We start from the raw sequence: 24,421 nt of genomic DNA, 5'->3' as shown, positions 1-24,421 counted from the left end.
TCAGCTAAGAATATTATCATTGACCTGGTTGCCAAATTCAGAAACCCACAGGTCATCCCTGTTGCTTCAATAACCCTTCACTTGCAGAGAATGAGTATTTCATCATTCCTTTTTATTCATCTACTGAAGGATTTTGGAAACAACCCACAGGTTTTGCTCTTTTGGTAGTTATCCCAGAAATGACTTTATGCAAATTTAGTTTATCAAAACCAAAGTTAATGAGTATCTTTACCCTATCTTCAGGTGACGTGAGGATCATTTAAAAGGAGGCAAACCATAAGAGACTCTTAAATACCGAGAACAAACTGAGGGCTGATGGGAGGTGGGGTGGAGGGGAAAGTGGGTGATGGACATTGAGGAGGGCACCTGTTGGGATGAGCACTGGGTGTTGTATGGAAACCAATTTGACAATAAATTTCATATAAAATGTTAAAAAATTAAAAAAGAACTTATAAAATTCAATACCCAGAAAACAAATAATCCACTAAAAAAAAAAAAAACAGGCAGAAGAAAAAAATGGGCAGAAGACATGAACATTTCTCCAAAGAAGACATACAGATAGCCAACAAACACACGAAAAGACATTTATCAACACTTACCATCAGAAAAATGCAAATCAAAACTACAACAAGATATCACTTCATACCTGTCAAAATGGCTAAAATCAACAATACAAGAAACAACGGTACTGACAAGAATGTGGAGAAAAAAAGAATACTCACGCACTATTGGTAGGAATGCAAACTGGTGAAGCCACTGTGGAAAACAGTATGGAAGTGCCTCAAAAAGTTAAAAAGAGAACTAACTACCCTACGATCCTGCAATCTACTGTGTATTTACCCAAAGAACACAAAAACACTAATTCAAGGAGATACATGCACCCCTCCATTGATTGCAGCATTATTTATAATAGTCAAATTATGGAACCACCCCAAGTGTCCAATGACTGATGAATAGATGAAGAGGATGAGGTACATATATACAATGGGCTATTACTCAGCCCTAAAAAAGAATGAAATCTTTCCTTTTACAACAACATAGATGGAGCAAGAGAGTATAAGAACACTAAGTAAAATAAGTCCATCAGAGAGACAAATACCATGTGATTTCGGTCATATGTGAAATTTAAGAAAACAAATGTGCAAAGGGGGTAAAAAGAGAGAGAGAGAAATCAAGAAACAGACTCTTAATTATAGAGAACAAATTGATGGTTGCTAAGGAGAGGGGAGTAAGGGAATGGGCAAAATAGGTGATAGGGATTAAGGAGTGCATTCGTCATGATGAGCACCACATGATGTATGGAACTGTTGAATCACTATATTATACACCTGAAATTAATATAACACTATGTGAACTAACAAGAATTAAAAACTTAAAAATAAAAATAAATTAAATTAAATCTGGGGCTCCATCACTGAATGTCTGAGTTACAAAATAATTCAAAATGTCTCTAGTCTATCCATTATGGCATGCCAGAAATATCTTCAACCATGCTTAATATTCTAAAATCTATTTTCTCAGTGGCTCCTGGATGGCTCAGTCAGTTAAGCGTCAGACTTCAGCTCAGGTCATGATCTCATGGTCCATGAGTTCGAGCTCAGCGTCAGGTTCTGTGCTGACAGCTCAGAGCCTGGAGCCTGCTTCGGATTCTGTGTCTCCGTCTCTCTCTGCCCCTCCCCCATTCATGTTCTGTCTCTCTCTGTCTCAAAAATAAATAAACATTTAAAAAAAATTTTTTAATCTATTTTCTCAAAGCCTTCAAACACTCTCACTATAAGGAAATATTTTAATTTATTCTAAATCTCACTTTTCAGTCTTTTGTAACAATGAGGAATAGCCTTCTTCCATCAATAACTTTTCAAATAGAGAAGAGGGCTTTTTTTTCCACTTTAGATATAGATGATTTAATTCACTGGCTTTTTTTTAATATGAAATTTATTGTCAAATTGGTTTCCATACAACACCCAGTGCTCATGCCAAAAGGTGCCCTCCTCAATACCCATCACCCACCCTCCCCTCCCTCCCACCCTCCCCCCCCCCCATCAACCCTCAGTTTGTTCTTAGTTTTTAAGAGTCTTTTATGCTTTGGCTCCCTAAGAGGGCTTTTTAAAAATTTTTATTTCAGCAGCTTATGTGCTGTCAGTTTCAAAGCGGTTTATGAAAATCCTACATACAGCCTGCATGGTTCAGTCTGTTCAGCTTCCGACTCGATTTCAGCTCAGGCCATGATCTCATGGTTCATGAGTTCAAACCTCACTTTGGGCTCTGCACTGACACAGCAGAACCTGCTTGGGATTCTCTCTTTCCCTCTCTCTCTGTTCTTTCCCTGTGCACACATACACACATGGCATGCTCTCTTTTTTTCTCTCAAAATAAACATTTTTTTAAAATATTTAAATCAAATTTCTGATTTTGGCAAAGCTAGTTTTTTTTAAGTATCAAAATATATATGCCAGAAAATGCCACAGCTTTTCAAGACACACTCTTGTTACCTCTACAAGAGGACTAAAAGTGATATTTTGAATACATCTTTTGAACAACTCCATCTAATATCACTGCTGCTGCTGAGATTTCTGACTCCTCCCTTCTGACTCTTTAGTGGCCTTCATATCCTATTGGATTCCAGGCTTGATCCTCTGTGCAAAGATTTTAACTCTAAGAGCAGCTTCTGAAATGAAGCTATTCATAGTTTGGTGGATAAATAAGCCAAGAAGGGAGAGGGGGGTGTCTGACTTGAAGAGGTGGGTCACATGGCATCTTTTGACAAAGAAGTAAACTTAGAAAAATAATCATGGAAATGAAGGAAAATGTGTACAATATGAAAAGAACAGCAAAAGAGCTAGAAATTTCTAACAGGTAAGAAACTGGGAAGCAAACCTCTAAAATGCTAAAGAAAAATCTTGTAAATGTGTTTTTGCAAATGTTCTTTTCGTGTTAAAATAATCCAATTTTAAAATGTGAAGATCATTAAAAATTAGAACTGTCATGCTTTCAGGCCTAATTATACCAGATGTCTTCTTGCTTATGTGATCTTAAAAACAACCCCATGGCTTTAGAATGCACCACTGTAAGAAAATTATCAAAAGAAATCACCAAATGCTAGTATTGGCACAATATGGTTTCGATTACTTTTGTTTCTGTTTGTAAATAAACTTTAAAACCTGATATATATACTTTTATTGGCAGAGTTTAGCTCTCTTTTCTCGATACATTTAATATATTGTTATTTTAAAGAATTAAAAACCTCAACACCCCTATAATGACAAACTCAGCCATTAACCTTCACAGAAAATTAAAACCAATTCAGACAATCTGTGTTGGCTTGATTTTAAAAGTAACTATTAGGCACTGGGAAATTAAATGTATACATTTTCCACTAACACTTCATATGATCTCAGGCAATTGTCAAACTCAAGGAAAAACAGCTAAACCATTTCCAGCAGAGAAAATAAAAATATATATAATGAAAGAATGGATAAGTCAAATGTTATCCCCAATCTTAAAAGACAACAAACACTTCTCCAACAGCCATGAAATTTTATTTTTTTGGGATGGGTGAATAGGTGAATAGAAGTCTGCATGATATAAAATAACCAGGCCAATTACACTTTTTAAAAAGTCTGGAAAGAGTTAGCATTTGTTTCTTGATGCTTCTTGTGGTTAATATACTACTTTGTTCTTTAGGGAGAGCTCTAAGATGCATCTTTACACAGCCTCTAGTTCTATTTGTTTTCATGGAACACAAATGATTAATTTGATTGATTTTCTTTTAAATGAAATGACCAGTAAACCAAAAAATATTGCTTTGGGTATGGTTTAGAAAGTAAAAATCTTCCTCCGAGCTTTGCTACTTACTATGCAACCACACACAAGTCACTGGGTCTCAGTTGCCATGATTTTTTTTTAATGTTTATTTTTGAGAGAGATAGTGCAAGTGGGGGAAGGGCAGAGAGAGAGAGAGAGAGAGAGAGAGAGAGAGAGAGAGAGAGAGAGAGAATATTAAGCAGGTTCCAGGCCCGGAGCTGTGAGAACAGAACCCAATGAGGGGCTCGAACCCATGAACCGCCAGAGAGATCATGACCTGAGCCAGTCAGATGCTTAACTGACTGAGCCACTCAGGTGCCCCTCAACTGCGATGATTTTACATCAGAATTAAAGTATCATTCCTATCTAGAGTACAGAACTCCTATAGAGATCAAGTAAGACAGCCCACTTTGTCAACACTTAAATTCTTGAATAAATTAATGAATGGGGTAGTACTTTAAAATCATCAAGCCCTAAACAAGTGTGAGACATTATTTACATCAATATAGCTGCAGAATCTGTATTCCTAAAGGTTTAAGGAAAAGGAGAAAGAGTTCTAATGGGGGGGGGGGGATGCTTGCAGTGTGGCCCTGACCTATCCCGGACCTTCACATAAACACTTTGACTAAGGCCACAGACTCCCTGAAGATACATTAAGGAAAATGTTTTAATGTAAAAGAAACAGAAAATGTTCTACTCATTTGCTTTTAAAATTAACAACAAGAAAAATAAAAATCTATTCAAGAAATAAAACAGGAGGCAGCAGAAAACAGTGGAAAGAGCATGGAAATCTGAGAGCCAGAAGACGGGTTCTGGTCCCTGTTTTACCAGTAATTAACTGCAAAGGTGCAACATGGGTCAAATGAGAGGGGTATATTAGAACGCCTGTAGAGTCTCTTTCAGGCCAAGACACCACAGCACCAAATGAAATATAACAGATAACCTAAACTATGCTTTAACTTTTCTGTGTTATCGACCAGTAAAGGAAAGGGGAAACAGAGAAGACAATGCAGTAGGGAGAAAGAGGAAAACAATGAAATGTAAGGAGAAAAGGGGTGTGCATGCACACGCGTGCACACACACACACACACACACACACACACACACACACACAAATTCTACCCTCAAACCCCCACCAAAAAAAGAGTTGTATGAACAGAGAAAGACACACTAATAAAACATAAAAATAAAAAAACCATTTAAATACAGAAATAAATGTGCAGAGACTGTGGAGAATAACCTTTAAACAAAAAACTATCCAAAATGTGTAACATTGTACTTTTGCATTAAAAGGCATACAGGGAGCCAGTTCAAGGCATATGCTTCATGAGTTAAGCACAGTTATGTTGGAGGTTGAAGATTACCTACCTCTGCTATATCTTCCTCATATTTTGGGGCAACATGTGACTTGGTAATTTCAGATCTCACATCTCCAGGTCATTTCCAACTAAACAAGCCAAAGATGAACTTCCCTAAAATAGAAATGTATCTCAAGAATTTTTTTATGAATCAGAGCTTAGCATTATTTTGCTTCCAGATATGTAGGATTTAAATACTTCAACCTAAGAGTTACCAATTATGCAAAGTACAAACCCCACATGGCCATTTAACATTCACACTGAGGATTTTCCTGTTAATCTTCTCTGTCTATTGTAGAGAGCACTGGATAATGTAACTCCAGCACTCCCCTTTGAATTCCTCCCACATGAGGCCCATCTGACCTTCTGGCTTTTTTGAGCTTCAAGCCTCTATAGGAATTTATAGACTGGGGAGTTGATTTGTACTTTGCTACTAGTCAACACAGAGGAGAGTAGAGGGGTCTCTACAAAGCTTCAGACCAGCTGTTGCAAGGTGGTGAGTAATCCCCATTCACTCAGCCCAGACAACCCAGATCAACTAGAACATAGGAAACACAAGGGTTCCCTATGTAAATTCCCTTCTCTGTCACCAATATGCTAGAACTCTAAAAAATTGTGCACATTTTCACATCTGTAGAGGAAACTATTATTCAGACCTATCTCTGAAGGAGTCATAGGAAGCTGTTCTTTCTTGTAGACAGTAAGAACTGGGAAGAAAACAAGCACAAGATTTTGCTGGTTTTGTGTGGCTTTAGCTAAGCTCTTAGACCTTTCTATAGTTTGATTTCTGTCTCTGAAATGGAAATATAACAATCTGACCTCTTTCCAGCAAACGTGTTATTGGAGAAATAAATAGTGCAGCAGAAAGAAAAACACTTACAGCTTTCTGGAGGATGGGGGTTAGATCAATTCAGTGTGAAACATTCAACAAGTATAATAGTGATAACAATAATGAGCATATGAATTTGCACAGTGTTTAACAGTTTATAGGACATTTTAAATATATGATCTCATTGGCCCTTAAACCAAGGTGTGTGAAATAGGGAGGCCATTTTTTAAGTTTCATCTAGCAGATAAAGAAATTGAAGCCCAGAAGAGGAGAGTGACATGCTCAAGATCAAAGAGATGGTTAGCAGTAGAACGTGCCTCCTGATAGAAAGTCTGGTGCTCACTCTAGCATACCTACCTATATATGAAGTTATTGCCTACTTCTTTTTCATTCCTTTCCTCCTCCAAGTAAAGCTTGCTTAGTAGGAGTTCTCTTAATCAAAATGTTCTATTTCTCATTTATGGTTCTAATTCACTGTCACAAAGAACTTAAATCTGCTTTGACATTCCTCGTTAGCCAATATCTGTGAATCTAGGTCTGCTGAATGCCTCAATCAGCTAACCCCTAAACCATTTTGAATACCACTATTTATAATTTTTGCTATCTCTACTCATTACCACATCACATCTGAGCCACAAATCATTAGTTCCTTGGGTCTTGCTTTACAAACTATATTATTTTTATCAACAGTTTGTATTCATCTGTGGTATTTTTATGGTGTTCCTTATTGTACTATCTACTGTTGAAACCATTACAGACATAACAAGTATTCTTAAGGTTGTTTCTTTCCAATAAGAATCCGTCAAGGCTTTGAACTCAGAGAGGATGTGAGAGCAGGCCAGGGTAATTTCAAACAGCAAACAAACATCTGTTCTCTTTTATTCCTATTGCTCAGCTTCCTTTATCAATGTTATTTATGTTTTTTCCTCAAATTCCTGAAGAATAAACCAAGATGAGGGGTATTTTTTTCCCTTTGCCCTCCTTTAATGTGTCCTCTTTGAGTTAGAAATCGCAGCACTTAAAAAGGTAGGGAGTACATCATGCCTGTTGTATATTCTGGTCTGAATAATTCCACAGAATACAACCACCCTAAGCCATGCTGAACCACTGAATCAGGGCCCCGCTTTCCTCTCGAAGTCAGAAGAAGGGATCCAGAGGAACGGATAACTGGACAAATGCTTTCTAAATAAAGTAACTCTATGGAGGAGCTCACTAGGCAATGGATACCTTGCCAGAATCTGAACATCATACCCAGGAACTGCCTGTGCAGAGCATGGCTTCAGCCCCAGAGAATGTAAGTAGTACAAAAAGGAGACAGCATATGCTATTCCATAGCAGGCATGATCTATGATTCTAGCCTCCAGACTAAAGGGCAGTGGACTAACTCTGGGCAGTGGAGCTGACAAATTTTATTCAGTATACACATACTGAACACTATTATATGTTGAGGCTGAGAGATAAATTCAGTTGATCTCATTCAATCCTCATAACAACTCACACTGTTTATTCCCATTTTACAGATAAGAAAACTCAGCATGAAGGGTAACTAATTGTGTCAAAGTCATATGGACACCAAATGGTGATGTTACAATTGAAATTCAACCCAAACATGGTACTGTGACCTCCACAGCACATGCACAAACACACACACACACACACACAACACTGGAGTACCAGGAATGGAAACACATTTGGGCTCCCTTACCTAGTTAATAAAATGCTATCTATCTTACATAGCTAATAGAATGCTATCACATTTTCTTCCTTATTAGCTCTAAAGACTATATTGATGGGTGGGACAACTGGGTGGCTTAGTCAGTTAAGCATCCAACTCTTGATCTCAGCTCAGGTCACGATGGCACAGTTCGTGAGTTCATGCCCTATGTCTGCCTACATACTGTCACTATGGAGCCTGCTTGGGATTTTTCTCTCTGTCGCTCTGTCCCTCCCCTGCTTGCATGTTCATTCTCTCCCTCTTTCTCTCTCTCTCAGAATAAATAAACTTAAATTTAAAAAAAATACTAGGGGCACCTGGGCGGCTCAGTCGGTTGGGCGTCCGACTTCAGCTCAGGTCATGATCTTATGGTTTGTGGGTTCAAGCCCCACATTGGGCTCTGTGCTGACAGCTCAGAGCCTGGAGCCTGCTTCAGATTCTGTGTCTCTTTTTCTCTCTGCCCCTCCCCCACTTGTGCTCTGTCTCTCTCTGCCTCTCAAAAATAAATAAATGTAAAAAAAGAAATTAAAAAAACAATACTATACTGATGGAACAAATCAAGCACCCTGAGATGAGAAGAAGGGCAAGGACTGAGAGGTCAGACCCATCTCTCTATGTCGTCTCAGGTTGTTAAGAACTTGTACTAATATTCTGGGTTCTGTTTCATTTTTTAGATCTAAGGAGGATATTCAAGTCATTGGTGCATTTTCATGGAGCACATGTAAAAATCAAGGAAGATTAAACCCTACTAATTACTCACTGGAAGACTCAGAGCCAAGTACTTCCCAAGAAATCATGGTCAAAATAAGCTAACAAAAGGTCTTCTTACAACCCTAACATAATGGAACTTTTTCTAAACTATCCAGCATCTAATAAAACCAATGCAGAAAGCAACAACTCTGCATTTTTTCTACTTTGAGGCCTCTCGGCTTCCTTCTCTAGCCTTGCTCCTATTCCTCATAGCCTATACTGTTGTCTTAATAGTGGGCCTTTTTGCAAACTTTTCTCTCATCACTATCATCGTTAAGAAGCAGAGAAAAGCTCAAAACGTCATCAGTATACTGACTGCCAATCTGTCCTTCTCTGGCATCTTGGTATGTGTCATGTGCATCCCTTTTACTGCCATGTACACTCTGATGGACTACTGGATATTTGGGGATGCCATGTGCAAGCTCAGCTCTTATGTGCAGGGTGTCTCCATCTCTGTGTCCATATTCTCACAGGTGTTAATTACTGTTGAAAGGTAGCAGCTGATTGTAAACCCCTATGACTAGAAACCCAGTGTATCTCATGTCTACTGGGATATCACAGTGATTTGGCTATTTTCTCCTCTTCCTGAACTATCACCTCCCAGATGAGCCTTTTAAGAGTCTCTCTCCCCACTGACCTGTACATCCATGGTGCAGCCTGTATAGAGAACTGGCCCTCCAAAATAAACCAGCTCCTCTTCACCACTTTAATGTTTATGGTCCAGTATCACATCCCTCTGAGCTTCATCCTCATCTACTACTTGAAGATTGTTACTTGCCTCCACAGGAGAAATGAGAAGGAAGACAGAAAAGAGGGAAAGCGACAGTCAGCTCAATGAAAACAAAAGAATCAACACGATATTGATCTCCACTGAGGTGACCTTTGGGGCCTGCTGGTTGCCCGTGAACATCTTCAATGTTATTTTTGACTGGTATCACAAGGTGCTGATGAGCTGTCACCAGGACCTAGTATTTGCCGTCTGTCTGCCACTTGATTGCTATGGTTTCCACATGCATAAATCCTCTATTTTCTGGATTTCTCAACAAAGCTTTCCAGAAGGATCTGGGAGTGCTTATTCACCATTGCTGGTGCTTTGCACCTCGGGAAAGATATGAAAATACTGCCATCTCCACTATGCACATCAATGAATCCAAGGCATCATTAAGATTGGCTCTTGCATCAACAGGTATATAAAAATTATTAACAATGCTAAAGATGTTCTTGAATGAAAGATGGAGAGATAATGGCATAAAGATGCATAAAAAGAAGCTAGAACCAAAAGAGAGACAGAGAGAGAGAGAGAGCGAGAGCGAGAGAGAGCAACTTGACACTACAGAGTTTTGCTTTAGGCCAGACCTGTGCGTGCCATATATCTGCCCAAAACACACACACACGCCATCCCTTTTTTCTGAGGAGAACAATGCTAAGTAACTCAAACTAGCTGTTATCATTTAGGGCAAAGAATTACAATGAGAAAGCAACTGAGGCAAGCAGCACTGCTGGCCAGGGAACAAGTTTCCAGAAGCTGTTACTCAATGGCATGCCCACAAAAGGCATTACTAGTTATAAGCCTAGTAAAAGCACTGCTATACCTCTCAGTGTTCAAGACATTTCACTTTCATATTTGGGAACTCTAACTTTCAACCATGTAACCATTCAATTAATTAGCCAAGTCAGAAAGCCCCCATCATAACCTATTAATTCGTCAACAAAGTAAGTTTGATTGCAAGTTGAATGACACTGAAACTAAGTATTGTAATTATTTCCCATGCCTGAATCAGATTCTCTAGTTTATGCTAACAGTACATTTTCTTCACTAACAACGCTATTAAGCACCATTAGAACAGACCACAAACTCGTCAGCACTCCAGTTATGCTAGAGATCACCCTAACTATCAATGGCTAATGTATATAGAATTTTAATTATCAAATGGCTTTTTATCCCTAATTCTTTATGTATGTTAAACAGGAGTTATGATGCATCTATTACTGGGTTTAAGGGACTTCATCAGTAGCACTTTTATAATTAGCTCCAGATTTTTTTAAACTTCTCATAAATCTCATGAATTAAACTTTAGAGGCACCTGGGTGGCTCAGTTGGTTAAACTTCTGACTTCAGGTCAGGTCATGATCTCCCGGTTTGAGAGTTTAGCCCCACATCGAACTCTGTGCTGACAGCTCAGAGCCTGGAGCCTGCTTCAGATTCTGTGTCTCCCTCTCTCTGTGCCTCCCCGCCCCCTCTCAAAAGTAAATAAACATTTAAAAAAAATTTTTTTTAAATATCCCTTATCCCCACAGTATCACATAGGAGAATCAGCTAGACTGTTTTCTTTTCTTTCTTTTTAATGTTTATTTTTAAAAATAATTTTTTTTAATGTTTATTTATTTTTGAGAGAGAGAGAGGGCATGAGAAGTGGAAGGGCAGAAAGAGAGGGAGACAGAATCCAAAGCAGGCTCCAGGCTCTGAGGTGTCAGCAAAGAGCCTGACGTGAGGCGCAAACCCACAAACCACGAGGTCATGACCTGAGCCGAAGTGGGACACTTAACCAACAGAGCCACCCAGGTGCCCCATTTTAATGTTTATTTTTGAGAAAGAGAACGCAAGCAGGGGAGGGGCAGAGAGAGAGGAAGACAAAAGAGCCAGAGCACTCTGGTGCTCTGACACCAGAGAGCCGGACATACGGCTTGAACCTGTGAACCATGAGACCATGACCTGGGCTGAGGTTTGACACTTAACCGACTGAGCCACCCAGCTGCCCCTAGACTGTTTTCAAAATAATAATAATAATAATAATAAGCTACTATCATTCAATAGCCATTAGCTCAGGGATTTCTACTGAATCATGGCCAGCTTTATCTCTTCCTTGGATAAATCACCCTTATACTATTACATTTGAGCTGCAGCTTATTGGTCTGTCAAAAATGTAACTATACCTTCTTTCTTTTGAATAAGAGGTATCTTTGATTATCTGTGGTTTTTCCACTGTGTTTTTTTTTCCTTTCACATCAGCCTTCATGATTTCCCTCCTGAAACATTTCTTCCTTCTCTCTACCTCTCCTTCCACCTCCTTCCTTCTCCCTATCTCTTCCCTTCAGCATTTCTACTCTATCACTGGAAAAAATGAACAACAAAAGCACTGCAGGGCACCCAAATGAAATAAAATGTAAGTCTCACAGTATTAGTTGCAAATAAAAACTATTATCTAAACACCAGTTTCAAATGGTGCAGCTTAGAATTTTGAAGGTACAAGACGGTAGCCCCTCAGCCCAGGAAACAGTCAATTCTCCCTAGATAACCTTTTTCTGTCTCTTCTGACAGACAGTGGTCAGTCTTATAATTAAGATGTAATATGATGTTTTACCTGCTGGGTAAAGACAGTTTCCATTACTAAAATGATTCTAACCAAGACACTAAAAGAAAAGGTTTTTATCAACTTCGTACATGACCCCCACCCCTCATCCACACACATGCACCTCTAACCTTGATCTCCACCCTGATCATTCAAAAGATATTTCCAATCTATGATTAAATATTATGGTGTTATTTCTGGCTCCAGGCTAAGAGCTAGTTCCTCCTATAAACTGTTATGTCTTTCTTCTAAACCTGTCTTAAGCTTTAATGAAATGAAAGTCACTAATGTGTAACTATCAACAGTAGTCTTTCTTCTGGTTATTTTCACCTCAAAAAAGTAGTGAAATAAATTTTTTGATGCATGCTTTCACCCTTAAGGGGCTTATATTCTGACAGGTAGGAGAGCAAAGGTCTAGAAGCAGCTACTTAAAAAGTATGATGGACAGGGAAATGCAAATCAAAACCACATTAAGATATCACTACATACCTAACAAAATGGCTAGGATCAAAAAGACAAGAAATATCAAGTGTTGTCAAGGATCTAGAGAAATAGGAAGCCTCATGCAGTGTCGGTGGAAATGCAACTTGGCGTAGATACTGTGTAAAACAGTACAGAAATTCCTACAAAAATTAAAAAGAGAATTACCATATGACCCAGTAATTCCACTACTGGGTATTTACCCAAAGAAAACAAAAACACTAATTCAAAAAGATATGTGCACCCCTATGTTACTGTCATTAACCAAGCATTATTGGCAATAGCCAAGATATGGGAGTAACCCAAGTGTCTGTCTATAGATGAATGAATAAAGATGTAATATAAATAGGGGGTGCCTGGCTGACTCAGTCAGTAGAGCACATGACTCTTGATCCCAGGGTCATGAGTTCGAGCCCCACATTGGGCGTGGAGCCTACTTAAAATAAAAAATTTTTTTAAAAGATGGGGTATAAATGTACAATGGAATATTTTTTAATTGTAATTCTTTTATTTGAGAGAGAGAGAGAGAGCATGTGTGAGCTATAGAGAGGGGCAAGGGAGAGAGATAGAATCTTAAGCAGGCTCAGCATGGAGCCAGATGCAGGGCTCAATCCCACGACCCTGTGATTATGATCTAAACTGAAATCAAGAGTAGAATGCTCAGTCAACTGCACCATCCAGACACCCCTGTACAATGGATTATTATTCAGCCATAAAAAAGAATGACATCTTGCCATTTGCAATATGAACAGACCTAGAAATTCTGTATAATGCTAAGTGACATAAGTCAGACAGAGAAAAGACAAATACCATATGATTTCATTCACATGTGGAATTTAATAATAAAAGAGACAAACAAATAAAACAAACTCTTAGATACAGAGAACAAACAATTGGTTGCCAGAGGGGAGGTGGGGAATGGGGATGTGGGTAAAATAAATAAAGGGTATTAAAAGTATACTTATCATAATGAGCACCAAGTAATGTACAGAATTGTTGAATCATTATACTGTATATCTGAAACTAATGGAACACTATATGTTAATTATAGTGGAATTTAAAAAAAATAAAATTTTAGAAATACATATATATGTAAATGATTTAGACAATTCCAACAATTACATAAAAGCAAATATTTCACCCTCCAATAAATTTACTTCTGATTTCTATATACTATTTAAAAATATATATGCTTATCATGATAAGCACTAGGTAAGTAATCTATAGAATGGTTGAATTGTTATACACCTGAAACTAATAGAACACTGTATATTAATTATATTTCAATAAAAAATACATTTAAGAAAGTAAAATGTCCAAATTATGTTAATGAAAAAATAGTAAATAAACAAGAAAAAATGAAAAGAAAAGAAAGTATGATAGAAATATAAACCAAGTGTTGTGGGGCCCAGTAGCAGAGGTAAAAATCGTTTCTTAGAGGAAACAAGTGAAAATTTCAGGAAAGTCAACTTTCCGTTTTGTAGTATTTGTGGGTCTGTTTGGTCCACCCAAATGTGGTCTACTGTTGAGCCACTTGGTGAATGAAATAAGGCCTTATTTTCTCACCTGCCTAATGGCCCTGTATTCTCCTCTCTAACAGACTAGAGTCTCTTTTGAGACTAGAAACTAGTTATCAATCTAGAACTTCATGATGTTTGCCAGATAGCCTTGGAAACACCATGTCCTGTGGCCAATGCTCCAAAAATTCTACTCCACTATCTCCTGACCTCAAATCAATTTGGACTGAAGAGTAGTAGTTCATATCCTTAATAGTTTCCAGAAAAGGTGACTATTAGTGAGATGAGTAAATATTTATGCTCTCAAAAAATTACTAAATTAACTATTCTGAATGTATCTGTCCAATGCACCAGAGCTAAATTTAAAAATGCTAAAACAATGACAACAAGTCCTCTACGTGTTCTCTCTGCCTATTTCTAAAGATTCCCTTAGGAATAATACCCAAACAATTTCTAACAGAGAAAAATTAACAATATAAATGATTCAAAATAAAGAATACCCAAATGTGGTTTAAATGCATATAGTGTATACTTCCCTGCAATGGAAAATAAAACATTCTGAAAAAGGCATAAATAACTTGACAGAGTAACATGCATGAGGCTTCAACTCAAAGAAGCAGTCTCCCACTTGATACTGAGGAGGAACAGCATAGTTTGTCAGCCCAGGGAAAAGAGTCGATCTTTAATCCCATAAACTTTGTATTCTGTAGAATAATAAATATTTTTATATGTAAACATATAGACATATATACATATATGTATATGTATATATAAAGTTATGTATATATAAAGTCCTTAGTATATACTTTCACTGTCTTGGTTCTGAAGGCTTTCCTTCTGGCTAAGTTGAAAGCTGGCTAAAGGAAAGCTAAGAGTAATTGAAGGCTGGGGCGCCTGAGTGGCTCAGTCAGTTAAGCATCTGACTTGGGCTCAAGCCATGATCTCATAGTTCATGAGTTTGAGCCCTGCATCAGGCTCTGTGTTGACAGCTCAGAACCTGGGTCCTGCTTCAGATTCTGTGTCTCCCTCTCTCTCTGTCCCTCCCCTGTTCATGCTCGCTTGCTCTCTCTCTCTCTCTCAAAAATAAATCTTTAAAAAAATTTAAAACTAAGTGAAGGCAGGGGTGCCTCGGTGGCTCAGTCAGCTGAGCGACCAACTTCGGTTCAGGTCATGATCTCACGGTTTGTGAGTTCAACCCCCGCATCGGGCTCTGTGCTGACAACTCAAAGCCCGGAGCCTGCTTCAGATTCTGTGTCTCCCTCTCTCTCTCTCTCTCTCTCTGTTCCTCCCCCACACATGCTCTGTCACTCTCTGTCTCAGAAATAAATAAACATTAAAAAATTTTTAAATAAAAGTAAGTGAAGGCAGACTCAGTGACAATGGAATTCTCAATTTACTTCTATACCCTGAAGTCATCTATGCAGTAAATGTGCTCATGCAATAAATTGGAGAATGAAAACTGACATATATTCCTAGGGGGACCAGGGAAGGCAAGGCAGGTCTCTTTCCCCTATTTCTATTACCAAACTCCTGGAAGCTGGGCTGGTGCCTCCCCTGCTGGAGAAGCAACAAGATGTGTGGTGCTGGCGACAGGAACGCATCCATCTTATATCTGGTTGTCGACTGTTGCCTATGATTCTCTATTTTAAATCTGTTCTTCTAACTGGACTGAGAACTTTCAGAGACCTTGACCTACATCCATTATTCCTTCTATTCCATCAGTCCAGTACCGTCCTCAGTATTTAGGACAGGACAAGGCAAGGGAAAAGCATTTAATACATACAGATTCTAAAAGTTATTATTTCCTTAAAAAAACGGCTAGACAGTAATTACTTACTTAATGAATACCTGAATGTTTTTCAAGCCTATGTTTTATTAATTGTCCAATGAGAGTAGAAAGATATAATCCTAATTACACAGAGATTATGGGACCATCAATAAACCAGAAAATCCTGAGTCCTTTGGGACTCCATTTAAATGTTTCTTAACAACCTCCTCTGATCCCCCAGGGCTGTTAGGATCCCCTAGTCACTGCTCTTATAGCACCCCATGTATACCTACCATGTAGAACCCTGAAGGTCTGTTTACGTGTGTGCCCGCTCTACAAGACATGAGCTCCCTGAAGGCAAGGAGGACTGGGTGTTATTCACCCAACTAGCTCCAGTGTCAACTACAGCATCTGGCTACAGCATCTCCAACTACAATATCTCCACAAAGTAGAGAATAAATTAATATTTGCAGGCTGGAGATGCAGAATAAATCTGAGGATAACAAATCTTTGCTTGGAAGTGGGTTGTGGATCTGAATAGCATATGGGACCTGTACTTCCTGGACTCAGTAATTGAAGAAGCAGAAAGCCAAAATTCCATCTGAAATATAATAGCCAGTGCTCAGGAAACCTGCAATGGCAAGAGGACAAAAGCAAACGCACCTTGGTTGTAGGTGAGGCTCAAGGGCAAAGTGTACTTATTTGTGGCTCAAACATTATTTGCCAGTAACAGTTATGCCAGTAAGAGTCAGCTAACTGGGCAGATCCTAGGATTGAAAGAAATTTCTCTATTAATTTCCAATTAACTAAGTTGACAGGTTCTTGGAGCAAAAAGCTTTAAGAAATCCAAAGCCAGGCTTCCAGAGCAACCAGTTGCAGAAGAACGGGGCCCATTATGACCCTATCAGAAGAAAAATCAGACTCTCTATAAAAGGCAGGACAGAACTTCATCTTTTTCAGGGAGCCAAATTCTTCCTCTCCATTAAGAGAACATAAAACCAGAAACAAAAGTTATTGAGTTATTGATTTGGCAGCGATCTTCCTCATCTTGGGATCCCAGAAGATGCCTTTTGGTTTTCTACAGCAGGAGTCCTTGACTCCTGGACACTGTTACAAGACAGCTGTCTCCTGGTAATTCAAGCTTTACACCTTTCTACTTCCTGTGAAGTTTCTCAATTCAAAAACAAATACAAAGGTGTGTGTGTGCACACATGTGCACACGTTTGTGTGTAGCACCTAAAAAAATGTCTGAAAGGAAATATTCCAAAATGTTAATAGTGTTTATGCCCAGGTGACAGGATTTTTTTGGTGACCTATCTCTACTTCTTTTTCCCTTATTTCATCTTGCGTTCTAATCTCCCTTCCTCTCTATTTGATATCTATGTTTTCTAAATATTCTACTAGAAACATGTGTTATTTGTATAATTTTTAAAATGGGAGAGAAAAAGATTAAAACTGAAAAAAATCAATAAACACAAAACAAAAAAACGTAAGAATCCAAAGTGCCTGGCCATGAGGCAGCTGTGGTACAAGAAATCAAGAGACAAGGGTCTAGCTTAACGTTTGGGTAAATCAGGGGCACCTGGCTGCCTCAGTTGGTTGAGTGACTTTGGCTCAGGTCATGATCTCATTGTTCATTGATTCAAGCCTCATGTCGGGGTTTGCGCTGATAGCACAAAGCCTGCTTCATATTCTCTCTCTCTCTCTCTCTCTCTCTCTCTGCCCCTCCCCCATTCATGTGTGCTCTCTCTTTCTCTCTCTCTCAAAAGTAAACATTAAAAAATTTTTTTAATGTTTGGAAAAATCACTTACCCTTCCTAAGCTTCAGATTCTTCATCTGCAAAACACATCATTCATTCAATAAATATTTAACAAGCATCTACTATGTGAATAAATATAATCGTGAGCAAGATTGACCTAATTCCCTGCCTTCACGGCAGTCTCTCAGAGATGATACTTCTTAAAAAAGTCAATTTTGAGAGTGCCTGGGTGGCTCAGTCGGTTGGGCATCCGACTTCAGCTCAGGTCATGATCTCGTGGTTTGTGGGTTCAAGCCCCATGTCAGGCTCTGCGCTGACAGCTCAGAGCCTGAAGCCTGCTTTGGATTCTGGGTCTCCCTCTCTCCCTGCCTCTCCCCCACTCATGGTCTCTATCAAAAATAAATAAAAATGTAAAAAAAAAATTTTTAAAGTAAATTTTGACAAGTACTATAACAGAAGAAGATACAATATTATGAAAGCAATGAGTAGAAGAAACTGGGGAGAATGGGGACAGAAAGAAGATAAAAGAATCTTCCTGAAAGAAACTGAGAGCCAAAGGATGACTGGGATTTAGCCAGGCAAAGATGAGGCTGGTTATGCCTGTAACTGCTTTGTAATTCTGTGATTCTGTGTTCTAAGCTGTGTTACTGAATCACAGAGTCCAAAGGGTCATCTGTCACTCATTTTGTCCCTCTACTCATTAACTCACTTAATCCTAAAAACATTCTTGTAGGTAGATAATTTTACTTCAGTTTACAAATGAAGTATTAGTTGAGCAAGTTGCCTGAAGTTAGAGAGGGGTAAATCCTCATCTATCTAAAATCCCATCCTCCTTCATTCATCATTCAATTATCACTTACTAAGTACCTGTCAAGCTCTCTGCTAGACACTGGAGATGAAGAGATCAGTAAAACTATATCCTTGCTCTTGAGGAATGCACTGTCTGAGGGGGAACTTTAAGTAGCCAGACAATTACAACATCGTGGAGTGTTTAGAAAGAAGCAGAGTGTGACTATGTCTTTTCATCACAACCTAGTTCCCTAGGTCTCCTAGGAAATCTGGAGGTACGTGATCAATGACAAAGACTATACAAATGGGGAAATTTTCAAAGCTGTAGCTGAAGCCTAGCATCCCTGACTGGCACCGACCAACAGCTCTGTCTGCTATACCATTAGGCCATGACACTCTATTCAGGTGAAAATCTTCCAGGGGAAATGAGTGTCCAAATGGTATCCATTCATCTTACTATGCACAATAAGCATGCTCCCAGGCACCCCAAAATGATGAAGAACACTGGCAGTGGCATCACTGGCTCCTACAGAAAGGCAGGTATAAGCTAAAGAATGCCTGCTATGATGGTGGAACACTTCATGACAATTTTCAGACAAAGCTTCCTTACCCATAAGTCTTCTGAAGAAAACCCCTCCTCTCTGATTTCAGGGAACTGAGAAAAGAGGTACAAATCCAAGATTTCAGAGTTGCTCCTGGAAGAGCTTCAACCAGGAGCTCTCAGAAACAGATACTATTTCTAATTTGGGAGCCTCACAAAAACACTAGGCATCTAGCTTGCTAGAATGAGTGTGAGATGTATCTTCCAAGTCAATAGTTCAGTGGACACTAGGCCTACAGTATTGTGTAGAGGAACTCAATTCCTTCACAGAGTAACTGAGGGGAAAGAGCTCACAGATCTCAGATGTTTACTCACCCCTCTAAGAGGCCCCAAGTAGCATCCATTTGCTCATACACTGCGATCAACAATAAAATTGCCTTTGGTGTTGGTGGGACAGGATTGCAAAACAATGTACCTGGGAGCCAGGAGTCCTGAGACTTTGATCTCAATTCTTCCACAGACTTATTTTGTAGCCCTAAACATGTCGCTTAAGCCCTCTGCACCTCAGTTCTGCCATCTACAGAAAGGGATTGCTGCTGTCCTCCTTCCTGGAAGAACTGTGGAGAGGACACTGGAGTAGCCTTCCTTATTCACCCCCATGTTCGAGTAGTTACTTGATGATATTGCTTGTACATGGGGAGAAAAGGACAGGAAAGGGAAACACATTATCCAAGCATAGCGGGAAAAGCTCAGGTTTTAAGCTACCCAGGCTTGAGCTTGAATCTTGGCCCTACCAGATACTAGCTTTGTGAATTGAGGCAAGCTTCGTTAACATCTCTGGCCCTAAAAAGTTACATACATAAGACAGGGAGTAATCCCTGCCTTGCAGGACTGTTGTAAGAACTGAAGATAATGTATGTACAGTGCCTGGCCAAAGAAGGGACTACAGAAATAGTGGCAATATTAAAATCTCTGACACCAGTATAAGCCCTGAGGAGATTGCTCTTTTATAAATTTACATGTGTCAGATCCAGCCCACAGATCTCAGAGTTAGGCTAAAAATCTATGGAAAACTCTAAGTTCTTAAAGATGATAGCTCAAAAACAAAAAATCAGATGATTTCAAACTGCTTTCAGCATCCTTCCTCAATCCTCATCAGGTAGAAAAATACTCTCCACCTTCACTCAGCCACAGCCTTGGTGTCATTCTGACAAGAAATCTCCTGTCACCCCTGACTTCACAACGTGACTTCACAACCTGACTAGACAATACTGTGGGGAAAAGGGATGTGGGTGCTTGGGGGAGGCTGCAATTTTATTTAGTGCTTATTTATTTTTTGAGAGAGTGCAAGCAGGGCAGGGGCAGAGGATCTGAAGCGGGCTCTGCACCGACAGCAGCAAGCCCAATGTGGGGCTCCAACACGTGAACCATGAGATCATGACCTGAGCTGAAACTGGACACTCAAATGACTGAGCCACCCAGGCACCCCAAGGGCTTGCAATTTTAAATGTGTGGTTCAGGTAGGTTTTCCTGAGGTGACATTTGAGCCAAGACTTGAAGGAGATAAGGAAACAAGACATGAGGATAGCTAAGAGAAGAGAGTCTAGGGAGAGGGTACAGCAAGTTCAAGGGCCCTGAGGCAGGAGTGCTCCTGGTGGATTCAAGGAAGAGTGGGGAGACTGAAGCAGCAGGAGTGAGGGGAGAATAATAAAGGATGAGGTTCAAGAGGTAAGAACCTTCACAATATGGTCTCTAAAGTGATGGTCCTGTTTTAGGCCTCAGTTCTCCCTTCTAAAAACTAGGCAGGAGCAGCTACGTGGCTAAGTCAGTTAAGCAGCTCCACTCAGCATGAAGACTGCTTGGGATTCTCTCTCTCCCTCTCCCTCTGTGTTCCTTCTCTGCTTTCACACACTCTCTCTCTCAAAATAAATAAATAAATAAAATATTTAAAAGATTAGGCAGAATGATAATACTCAAGAACAAGGTACTTGAAAGGGTTAAACAAAAAGAAAACTTAGTGAACAAACGAATGGAATGGTAATTGGAAGACATGAGTTTGAGGCCTGGATCTACACAAATGAGCTATGTGGCCCTTGAGCAAGTCACTTCACTTCTCCAAGCCAGTTTTCTTATTGGCAAAATGGAATGATCTGAGCTAATAGAGATGTTTTTCATCTGAAAATTATATACAAAGTATTCTTCAACAAATGGCTAGAACTACTGAATATTCATATGCCAAAAAAGGTGATTTTTTTTCATATCTCATACAACATAAAAACTCAAATGAATCACAAACCTATATGTAAAATTTAAACTTATAAAGTTACAAAAGCAAACATAGGGTAAAAAACATTGCAACCTTGAGCTACCCAAAGATTTCTCAAATACAACACCAAAGGTACTGTCCTTTAAAGAACAAACTGAGGGGCGCCTGGGTGGCTCAGTCGGTTGAGCGTCCGACTTCAGCTCAGGTCACGATCTCACGGTTCGTGAGTTCGAGCCCCGCATCCGGCTCTGGGCTGATGGCTCAGAGCCTGGAGCCTGCTTCCGATTCTGTGTCTCCCTCTCTCTCTGCCCCTCCCCCATTCATGCTCTGTCTCTCTCTGTCTCAAAAATAAATGAACATTAAAGAACAAACTGATAAAATTGTCTCTGTCAAAATAAAAGACTGACATATACCAAGAGTTGGTGAGGATGAGGATGTAGAGGAAGTGAAACTTCATAAGCGCTGGTGGGATCTGAAATGATAACAACTACTTTACAAAACAATTTGACATGTTCTTAGAAGTTAAAAAGACACCTACCATTTGATCCAATATTGTACTCCTAGGTGTTCACCTACTAGAAATAAAAGCATATTACCCATATGAAGACTTATACATGAATGTTCATAATAGCTTTATGTGTAATAGCCAAAAACCAGAGCAATCTAAGGTCCAACAACAGATGAACCAATAAACCATGGTATATTTTTATAATGGAATACTACTCAGGAATGAAAAGGAATGAGCTATTGATACAGACTACAATATGGATGAATCTCAAAATAATTATGCTGAGTGGAGTGCCAAGGTGACTCAGTCAGTTAAGCATCCAACTTCAGCTCAGGTCATGATCTTGTGGTTCATGCGTTCGATCCCCACATCAGGCTCTCTGCTGTCAGCATGGAGCCAACTTTGGATCCTATGTCCCCCTCTTTTTCCCCTCCCCCATTCTCTCTCTCTCTCTCTCTCTCTGTCTCAAAAAAAAAACTTTAACAATAAATAAAATACAAAAATAATGACAATAATTATTATTACACTGAGTGAAAAAAGGCAGATACCTCCCCACCAAGAAAATAAAATACATACTGCATATATCATTTATACAGAATTCTAGAGAATACAAATTAATCTACAGTGACAGCAAATCAGTGGTTGTCTGAAGACAGGGGCAGAAAAGTATAAAAGAGTTATTACAATGGAGACATGAGAAAACTTTTGGGAGTAACAGATATGTTAATTATCTTGATTGTGGTAATGGCTTCACAAGTGTACACAAATGTCAAAACTTATCAAATTATACACTTTAAAATGTGCAGTTTATCATATATTGATCTATTGCAATAAAGCTGTAAAAAAAAATGTTTGTAAGGAACACAGAGTATTTACTCCAATTCAAGTCAGCAAACTTCACTAAGCACCTACCCTGTACCAAGAGCTATGTCATATACAAGAGAAACAGAAGCAAATGAAACCAGGTTAATGACCTCAAGCTACTTACAGCCTCCAGGCAGGAAGCTTTAAAGCAATTTCACATTTCTTCCAGATTGTCCAGTTTGTTGGCAGATAATTTTTCATGGTATTCCCTGATAATTGCTTGTGTTTCTGAGGGATTGGTTGTAATAATTCCATTTTCATTCATGATTTTATCTCTTTGGGTCCTCTCCCTTTTCTTTTTGAGAAGCCCGGCTAGAGGTTTATCAATTTTGTTTATTTTTTCAAAAAACCAACTCTTGGGTTTCATCGATCTGTTCTACTGTTTTTTTAGTTTCTACATTGTTTATTTCTTCTCTGATCTTTATTGTTTCTCTTCTTCTGCTGGGTTTGGGGTGTCTTTACTGTTTTGCTTCTATTTCCTTTAGGTGTGCTGTTAGATTTTGTATTGGGGATTTTTGTTTCTTGAGATACGCCTGGATTGCAATGTATTTTCCTCTCAGGACTGCCTTTGCTGCATCCCAAAGCATTTGGATTGTTGTATTTTCATTTTCTCTTGTTTCCATATATTTTTTAATTTCTTCTCTAATTGCCTGGTTGACCCATTCATTCTTTAGTAGGGCGTTCTTCAATCTCCATGCTTTTGGAGGTTTTCCAGACTTTTTCCTGTGGTTGATTTCAAGTTTCATAGCATTGTGGTCTGAAAGCATGCATGGTATGATCTCAGTTCTTTTATACGTATGAAGGGCTGTTTTGTGACCCAGTATGTGATCTATCTTGGAGAATGTTCCACGTGCACTCGAGAAGAAAGTATCTTCTGTTGCTTTGGGATGCAGAGTTCTAAATATATCTGTCAAGTCCATCTGATCCAATGTATCATTCAGAGCCCTTGTTTCTTTTTTGATCCTGTGTCTAGATGATCTATCCATTGCTGTAAGTGACATATCAGATAAAGGGCTAGTATCCAAAATCTATAAAGAACTCACCAAACTCCACATCCAAAAAACAAATAATCCAGTGAAGAAATGGGCAGAAAACATGAATAGACACTTCTCTAAAGAAGACATCCAGATGGCCAACAGGGACATGAAAAGGTGCTCAACATCACTCCTCATCAGGGAAATACAAATCAAAACCACACTGAGATATCACCTCACGCCAGTCAGAGTGGCTAAAATGAACAAATCAGGATTCTATAGATGCTGGAGAGGATGTGGAGAAATGGGAACCCTCTTGCACTGGTGGTGGGAATGCAAACTGATGCAGCCACTCTGGAAAAGTGTGGAGGTTCCTCAAAAAATTAAAAATACATCTACCCTATGACCCAGCAATAGCACAGCTAAGAATTTACCCAAGGGATACAGGAGTGCTGATACATAGGGGCACTTGTACCCCAATGTTTATAGCAGCACTTTCAATAATAGCCAAATTATGGAAAGAGCCCAAATGTCCATCAACTGATGAATGGATAAAGAAATTGTGGTTTACATACACAGTGGAAAACTACTTGGCAATGAGAAAGAATGAAATATGGCCTTTTTGTAGCAACGTGAATGGAATTGAAGAGTGTTATGCTAAGTGAAATAAGTCATACAGAGAAAGACAGATACCATATGTTTTCACTTTCCATCCATATGTGGATCCTGAGAAACTTAACAGAAGACCATGGGGGGGATGGGAAAGAAAAAAAAAAAAGTTAGAGACGGAGGGAGCCAAACCATAAGAGACTCCTAAAAACTGAAAATAAACTGAGGGTTGATGGGGGGGTGGGAGGGAGAGGAGGGTGGGTGTTAGGTATTGAGGAGGGCACCTGTTGGGATGAGCACTGGGTGTTGTATGGAAACCAATTTGTCAAATTTCATATTAAAAAAATTTTTTTAAATAAATAAATAAATAAAGCAATTTCACATACACACTGCATTATCACCCTCCTATGGGTGAGGGAACAAGAATAGCCTCTGAAAGTGTTAAACATGGATCAGAGTTAACTCTTCCCTCTCTTGTTCTAGAATCTTCAACCCACAAATTGGGAACATTCTTATTCTCCCCTCTCATAACTTTAGAAT

At 39.0% G+C, this 24,421-nt stretch overlaps 1 protein-coding gene and 1 pseudogene across 6 annotated transcripts in view; one reads left to right on the top strand and one right to left on the bottom strand.

The window, feature by feature from the left end:
* Positions 1-24,421, bottom strand: part of KLHL3 (kelch like family member 3) — a 278,377-nt gene that overhangs the window by 170,344 nt on the left and 83,612 nt on the right. The gene's annotated exons all lie outside the window — the stretch shown is intronic.
* LOC131515146 (neuropeptide Y receptor type 6-like) lies at positions 8,547-10,126 on the top strand (annotated as a pseudogene).

Source organism: Neofelis nebulosa, chromosome 1 (genome assembly GCF_028018385.1).
Source record: "Neofelis nebulosa isolate mNeoNeb1 chromosome 1, mNeoNeb1.pri, whole genome shotgun sequence".
In the NCBI taxonomy this organism is placed as follows: domain Eukaryota; kingdom Metazoa; phylum Chordata; class Mammalia; order Carnivora; family Felidae; genus Neofelis; species Neofelis nebulosa.
The sequence above is the reverse complement of the archived record's forward strand: the minus strand, read 5'-3'. Positions and strand labels throughout refer to the sequence as shown.